The 8,811-nt window shown below is 37.6% G+C and overlaps 1 long non-coding RNA gene across 1 annotated transcript in view; it reads right to left on the reverse strand.

The window, feature by feature from the left end:
* LOC141570434 (uncharacterized) overlaps nt 1-3,363 on the reverse strand; it is a 475,324-nt gene extending 471,961 nt beyond the window's left edge. Inside the window, exon 1 of the long non-coding RNA XR_012494439.2 lies at nt 3,276-3,363. This is a non-coding gene — a long non-coding RNA (uncharacterized LOC141570434). The remainder of the gene's footprint in view (nt 1-3,275) is intronic.
* Between the last annotated feature and the right edge of the window lie 5,448 nt (nt 3,364-8,811).

An 8,811-nucleotide genomic window follows, 5' to 3' on the forward strand; every position in this document is an offset into this window, starting at 1 on the left:
CATCATTGTTACTATCATTACCAAGTTTATGAATATCTTTAAAAGAGTGCCCTCTATGTCTTAAATTGAAGCCATAATAATACTAATGATGGGAATTGTAGGCACTCCAATAGATTCAAGACCATAATTTGGGGGTTTGGAGGATCTTATCAGTTGTTCTTCTTTCACACTTGCAAGGGGCCACTAAAGATTTAGCATAATCAGCTCTCCTAGCATCACCCACTTCAGTTAGTTCTGGGGAAAGAGGGTGAACACGCAAACCGGGACAGAGAAGTTGGCTGGTGATAACATATAGTTGTGAACTTCCAGTTTCAACACCCACTTTGATTTGAAAATGAACATCTGAAACATTCTTCACCATTTTAATTTTTCTTGAATCTACAATCAAAATTGGCAGTAAGAGAACTCAGGGGATTTTAGCTGCACATTCTCCTTCCATCTCACATGCAAAACTGTGCTGTCACTGAATTCAAGCATGTAAGTGATCTAAAAAGTACTAAATAAGGAAAATAACTGTTGAGACTATTGTCTTATATATGATTGCTTGCTGTTTTAAGATGAGAAAAGACATGTGGACAGAAAATATATTTCAAACACAGTTTTCACAAGGAAAACCATAATTACAAGGGCAAACAGGAAATTAAAATCAACTATAAATATATATCTCTAAACATCCTGCATTTTTTTCTTTATTCAGGAAATCAAATGATGCTGAATGACAAAGATTAAAACTCTCACACGTGTTTGAGAGCAAGTACAGCACTGACTTAGAAGACTATTTCAAAAGTTGCTATTGTCAGGAGGATTGATTTGGAAAAAAAAAAAAAAAAAAAATTGCAGTGAAGAACTAATTACCAGGAAGAGCAAACCCATTGTGGCCCATGCTTTTTTGTCTCCAGAATTTTCTTTTCATAGAATTCTATGAATATGGGTGGGTTTGAGAGATAACCTACTAGCTAATTACAGTGGATTCCATAATGCAATGAGAAAAACACAGGATTGATAGTGAGAAACACGGTCCCTGCTTGGTTGTGTGATTATGAGCAAAAAATCTTAAGCCTTAACTTTCTGGGAACCGAGAATAATTATATTAAATGACGAGGTTGCCCTGAAGATTAAATGAGAAAATGTACAACTAAAATACCTGGTCTAGATAACACTACTCACATGTTGATTTTTTTCATTATTCCATTTGTATTTTTTAAAACTCTTGAATTTGGATGAATAGTAAGATGATCAAAAGATGTAAAAGACTTCAATAATACATCATTTCTGTAAAACTAATGACGTGATGACTTACAACCTGATCAATGTGGCTGGCAGATTTATAAGGAAACTCAAAAGGAACAAATAGGCTGGCATTAACACACAGCAGATAATGTCTATTAAATCTGTTTGGTTAATGACACAGGGTCCATTCATTCAGCTAATATTTATTGAGTATGAACTATGCTTCATGCACTCTGTTCGATGTGGACAGGCAGTATTGAGTAAAATAGGGCTCCTACACTAACAACATAGAATCTAGTACAACTAAAAGACATTGAAAAAAATTCATAATTCCACGTATGCAGTAGTTTATTTAGGAGATGACCCTAGGAATCATGTGGGGGGCTGGGGAAGTGAGACACTGAAGGGAGGAAACCCAATAAGGAGTCCATCAACTAGCCAGCTATCTCTGTGGTACTCAACTATCCCAGTTTATAGAGGATTGAGGGCATTCCCAGGACCCAGGACTTCCCATGCTAAAACTGGGACAGTTCTAGGAAATCTGGAATCAGCTGATCACCCTACCTATGGGCAACTGGGTCTCAATTATTCTGGAGACCTTCAGGGAGGCTGTGTGAGATAATTTACAATTATCTCACTGAAAGGCAAGGAAGTACAGTATTTATCCACCAACCCTCAGTGCTTGCCGATGACTCCAAGGCATTATCTTTCAGTTACGCCCCATCAGACCTGTGCAGTGACAAAGCATACTCCTGTGTCCAGAGAATGCCTTCTGGAAGAAAGACGCAGGAAGATGTCGGCGTGTCTAAGATATGTCTGCAGGCAAACTCTGGGGTCAGCCAAGGGGACATGGGTGGGTCACCAACACCATCTAATACATGATTATTTTTCCCCAATCTGACAGGCAAAAGGATGATCTCACTGTTGTTTTCATTTGGATTCCATAATTAGTGGGGCGTTTAGACATAACTTCATTTTGTATCCCTTTCTGAAACGAGTTTTTGGGCATTTAAAGATAGATTTAGAGTAGGTTATTTTCTTGGCCTGGGACAACTGAATTCCATAATAGAAAACTATAAAAAAATTTCACTCAATTTACCTAGAGTATGTTGTGGTGGAGGTAGAGGTGGGCAGAAGAGTAAACTTATGTGAGCCAAGGTGAGAACTGACAATTTAATCATAGTGTTCCCAGTGGCACAAGACTTGGTTCACTTCCCTTTACCTTTAAAGCAGAATTGAGATCCCTGAGTTCTGAAAGTCACGTTTTTAGGTTCCCAGAGAGTTATTTTTCGGTCATGACTCATACCTGTGTCTCCTCCTACATACACGTTGACTCTCAGGTATATTTTCAGATCATTCCCCATAAGCCTGTAAACTGTTGTGGGTATGCACTGCCTCCTTTCACTTCTGCTGTGACCACAGCTGTCCATTTCTATTTTCTTTAAGCCTTACTCACTGCAGCCTATTTTGAATTGGATGCTAGCTCACTAGTGGAAAACCAGGATGTTTAATTGAGCTCTCAGAGCAGGCATTACTGCAACCTAACACACTCAAATCTCTTGTGTAACTTAAAACCCATGACATTGCTTAGCCTAGAAGCTACACTCTGGAGGGTTTCACCAGATCATAATAAGAACATGAGCTTTTTACATTCATAAGATAACTAAACCATTTATTTAAACTTTATATTTTGTCATTTTATTTATGAAGCTCTTGAACGTTTCTCCAACTACCTAAGCCCCATCATTATTAATCTTACCTAGTTTCATGCATTCCATCTCACCACATTTCTCAGCACATATGTTATGGTCTTTTGACAAGCTTATCCTTCAATCATAATTATAAACTGACAGTACCTTAGAACTGTGAGCTTCTGATGATTTTATTACTGATCAGGAAGCAATCTATTTAGTTGCTCTTTCATAAACTATAATAATTGCTTAGACTTTCCATGCTACTTATCATCTTGCCCCTATTTCAATGAGTAAACCAGCTCTCAATTCACAAATATAGCAACTAAGATTCTAAGATATTAAGTGACTTACCTGAGGTCACATAACTCATGGCCAAGGCCAGAAGTCCTCTTCCTAGGCTACTTGTCTTTCGTGTACATCATCCATCTTCTTGCTTCTCTGGAAAGAAGAGAACATGGTCAGTCAAGCATCTTCCCTTCACTCCATCTGACTCAGATGATTCAGGATTTTCTTCTGCCACCACCATGCCTCACCCTTCAATCACTCCATTTCAGAGTAATTAAGACTACCTTCTCTGCAAGCCTCTTTTGAGGCATCGACCTCCACAGGCATAATCTTCCAAACATTTGGTACTCATCATGTCCTATCTAAATATTTATTCACCTCTTATAGATAACATATCTGTGTGCACAACTCAAATTCAAGACCCCTGAGAGCACATGTCCTATTCATATAATCCTTTGCATTCCCATCATTCCTAAGTGCTTATCACTGCACATATGCTAGATATTTCACAAATATTTAATGAGAATAATAATAATTTCATGAGCAGAATCAGTTTTTAAACTTATGTTGTGGGTCCCAAAATAAAGTAAATATATGTATAACATATAATTACCTTGTTTATATATTATAAATTATAATATATAATATATATTCATATATTATATAATTATACTTTTATATATTATATGTATATATAAAATGTGCATGTGTATATGTAATATGTATACATATGTACACATGCATAATGTACATTATACATTATAATATATTCACACATACCTATACAGCTTTAATTTTTTATTCTTGAGGAAACTTCAATTATATTTAGTTTTGAAAAAATGAGATATTGCCTCCCAAATACAGTGTTGGCTGTACACAGACCAGAGCGGATTCTTTATAAGTGTGTCTATCTGTAATAAGGCAGGGGACTTGTTTGCTTTTTTCTGTTTTTGTGTTTGTATTTGTTAAAGCCATCACATTACAGTCATGAAGAGATCAATTTGCATTTAGAGAACTGACTTCTGATGTGAAATGCTTTTATTTAATTTACTTCCCAGAGATGGCAAAGACCCTGAACCAGAAGTCAAATTCTCCAACATTTGGGCAATTGATGAAACCCAAAGGCAATTTCTGTTCTCTAGTTCAGGGTCAAAAGAGTACTAGACAAAGGACACCTCTGTGGGATAGTGTCACATCCTACACGACAAGAGCTGTGGAAAGTGAGAAGGGTGGCACAAGGTTAAGAAAGGCAGTATTCAAGAATAGAGTGCAAGTGGGGCCAAGGGTCTCACAGCTGCAAAGGACTGAGAGCCCCGAATCGGGCCAATGAATAGCTTTTCTTGGTTTACAAATGAGGAAGTAAAGCTTGTCAACCTCAAGAACTGTGAATTTCACACAGTATACAAGGAAACTGATTCAAACCAATCACCCTTGCCTGTAGGCAGCCAGAACCGAAAGTCCCAGGATGTCTTTGTAATTGTTGTAAGTATCTCCCCAAGGGACAAAACCTTTATGCTGAAACTTACTGATAAGATAGATGGAGAACTGATGTTATCACATCATTGAATCTCTTCCCAAGCAGGTTGTGGGAAGGAATATAGCCACAGAGGCAGAAGCTCTCCTTAGCTGGGGGAAGGTGGGGTCTATGACCACCTCTATCAACCCCATGAGTTCTCCAGATGGCCCCCATGTGACTGTGCCTGTCTTAGGTTGTTCCTCCCTTGAGGAATCTTACCCGTCGTTGACTAACCAGCCATCCTTTGGGGCCAAACAGGGAGACATAAGGTGCAAGCACAAAGGTGAGGCAAAGTCCCTGAAAGGATCCGTCTCACAGACTCTCCTTTTTTTAGGGGCAGATACAAGGGGACAGACGGGTAGGCTGCTGCGTGACAATAGGACAGAGAACAACAAAGCTGAGGAAAGGCAACTCACATTTTCACTCTTGCCCCAAGATGGTAGGAATTTGAAATTCTACCTAAAAAATTTCTCCTTTAAGGTGTATATGGAGATCTTTAAAGTGAGTGATGAAAAAGAGTTAAGAAATAGAACTTAAAGGGAAAAATATTTTATAAAAAGAAGAAAAGAAGAGGAGGTTGTAGCTAAACAAAGGGCAGAGGGTTTTGTGGTTTTTGGGTGTTGTTGTTTGTTTTTTTCAGGTATTTAAAAGTAAGTGATAGTTTTAATGTAACTCTTAGTTAATCTTAGTTTAAATCATCACAGGGAAGTTGGGGATTTTGTATGCAAAGGAGAAACCATGTTAGGAAAAGAGGACATTCTGCTGAGTTGACAAGTTACCTTAAGTGCCCAAAACTAGGATTTCTGCAAAGCAAAGGCTTTGAGCTGCCACTTGGTAGCTGGTACAATGACAATAGAAGTTTGCAAATCTGAGTATGCACAAAATTCCAAAAGTGAAAAATCTTGGCCCAAACTTGTAACCTAAGTCTTCTCCTGTCCTGAGGGAAGGTTAATAATAAGAAGGCAGTGCTTTCCGTGGCCCTGGATGGGTGTCATCTGGGGAGAAAGGCTCCTAGTAGGACATTAGGGGTAACTTACTTGGCGTACATAAAGCCATCCAAGTATCTGTCAAATATTTGGGCCTTTTAAACAAAAACTCATAGATACAGACAACAGTTTAGTGGTTACCAGAGAGTAATGGGGGAGGGGGTGGTAGAAGAGGGTAAACAGGGTCAAATATATGGTGATGAAAGGAGAACTGACTTTGAGTGGTGAACACACAATGTGATATATGGATGATGTATTACAGAATTGTACACCTGAAAACGATGTAATTTTACTACCAATGTCAACCCAATAAATTTTAATTTAAAAATCTATATATTTGGGCCTTTCAGGGTTTAAAATTGAAAGTAGTCAACAAAAATTATTGAACTTAATGAGTTATGCCCTTTTACAAAACATACGAAACCCTAGAAGGATCTAGACACTAACACTGATAACCATGCCATCTGTTCAGAAGCAAAGAGCTAGAAAGAACAAGAGGGTTGGAAACTGTCACAGAAACCACTGACATATGTGGTCCTGTGGCGTTAGAAAGCAAAATAGAAAAATTCCCATTTGTGAAGACTGGAAACACATGCACATACATATATAGTTAATGAGGGAGCATCAAGCAAGGAAATCTGGTTTCTCTGCTTAAATAGAACTGATGGGGTCTGGCACAATTCCATGCAAGAAGAACGTGCCAAACTTTTCAGTATTCTTTGTGTAAGGGGGCATTAGAAAAAAGAAATTTTCTGGGGCATAATTTGCTTTCTCTATAAAGAAGATCTCAGGACACCTGGGTCCATGAGACTTTCATGGACAATACTCTTACATTCTGCCTCAAATTCTTTGTGGAAGTTAGTAGAGATGAAGCATAATTTTTTTTTTTTAATAATATGGAACTATGAAAGTTAAGCATGGCACAATGGCAAGAAAAAGTATTTAATTCTGTCTTCATACCTGGATTTGAAAAAGAACAGTAACCATCCTGGCCATTGAAGTAACATTTCCAATCCCTATTATCCTTCCCTAGAACTGGACATCAAGGTCTAAAAGCCTAAAAGCTGTCACTGACCTTAGCCTGCCCAAAACATGCAGGAGGCTGGACCTAAGCTGGCTGGGCTATGTTTACATTCTTAGATCAGGTTTGTGATGAGTTAACCCCTGCATTTTATAAGTTATCCCCTGCCTTTTATCATGACTTATCACATGTGGCTACTGGTCAGATAAGTAGAAGCATTTCCATAGGCATTTTAATCTTCCTGAACAGCTAAGTCAAGACCCAGTTCAGGCTACCAACTGAAATAAGGGGAAATCACTGACTTGGATGGTGGGGGCAGAGGATGTTGCTAGTAAGCAGGCTACAACTGGTCATGTCCCTTCCATGCCTTGACCCAGGCTTCCTGTTAATTGCTCAGCCAGCCTCCTTCTCCACTGTGCTTTGACAGTCTCAGCAATCGTCTGGTTTTACTCTCACTGGCGTCAGTATGGGCTGAATAAAGTATCTATTTCTTGCCTGTCATCTAGCATGTACTCAAAAAATATATTTAATTGATTTTCTTTCCCCTCTTAAAATAAAATAAAACAAAATAAAAACCAAGGGTCAACTATATTTTCCAATTGAGAAATAGAATGACTTACACATGCTCAAATTCCAAAAATATTTTTGATCAGTAGAGAAGGTTAGACTCTATGTGAAAAGTTTTATAAATCCCTTTGAGGGCAGAACTCTTAAACCCACCTTGTCAATGAATCTTGAAGAACCAGAAATTTGGATAAAACTCTCGGGTGATGCCAAAATGCTTCTAATTACCTTAAACCACTTACATCCCAGGCAAGAAATTCTAGTTCCCCAGAGAGTTTTTCCCACATTTAAAGAACTTTAATTGTTCTCTGAGATGACTTGTGGCCACTGTCCCACTGGAAAGCTTCATTTCAATTCTATGCAGCATGCTACTATGTTAAACTCTGAAATGCCCACATGCTAAAATATGTCAGAGATGTCTGGCCAGATTAGGAAAATAAAATTGTTGTCGGGCAACCTGAGATGAATTTGGCAAGAAAGGACGTCAAGGGGATTTCCAAAGTCTTCACACTGAAAGATAGTGATACACATTACAAATAAGTCACCAGCGAGTTAGAGAGGAGAATCCACCAGTGACAGAAACTGTAATATTTTTTAAGGAAAAGGGAGCTTAAGAACTGTAAAAAACAAATGCCAAGAAGGCTCCCTACAGTGGCCCCTGTCACTACTGTTATTCAACATAGTATTGGAAGTCCTAGCCAGAGCAATCAGGCAAGAAAAAGAAATAAAAAGCATCCAAACCAGGAATGAAGAAGTCAGATTGTCACTTTTTGCAAATGACATGATTCTTTATGTAGAAAATCCTAAAGACTCCACACAAAAAAAGAAGCTATTAAAAACAAAAAACAAAAAAGCTATTAAAAACAAAAAATGAACACAGTCAAGTTGCTGGCTACAAAATCGATGTACAAAAGTCCATTGCATTCCTATATACTAACAGTGAAATTTCAGAAAAAGAAATGAGAAAAGCAATTCCTTTTGTAATTGCAAAAAAAGAATAAAATACCTAGGAATAAACTTAACAAAGGATGTGAAGGACCTGTACACTGAAAACTACAAGACATTATTAAAAGAAATTAAAGAAGACAAAAAGAAATGGAAAGATATTCCATGTTCATGGACTGGAAGAATCAACGTAGTTAAAATGACCCTACCAGTATTACCCAAAGCAATATACAGATTTAACGCAATCCCCATCAAAATCCCAATATCATTTCTTCAAGAAATAGAACCAAAAAAATCATCATATTTGTATGAAATCACAAAAGACCCCAAATAGCCAAAACAATCTTAAGAAAAAAGAATAAGGCTGGATGTATCATACTCCCTAACTTCAATTTGTACTACAAACCGACAATAATCAAAACAGTATGGTATTGGCAGAAAAATAGACACATGGGCCAATGTAATAGAATGGAAAAACCAGAAATAAACCCACATATGTATAGGCAGATACTTTTCAACAAAGGAACAAAAAAACATACAATGAAGAAAAGAAATCCTCTTCAATAAATG

The sequence above is a fragment of the Rhinolophus sinicus genome, chromosome 3 (genome assembly GCF_057876585.1).
Source record: "Rhinolophus sinicus isolate RSI-liver-muscle chromosome 3, RSI-T2T, whole genome shotgun sequence".
NCBI classification, from domain to species: Eukaryota; Metazoa; Chordata; class Mammalia; order Chiroptera; family Rhinolophidae; genus Rhinolophus; species Rhinolophus sinicus.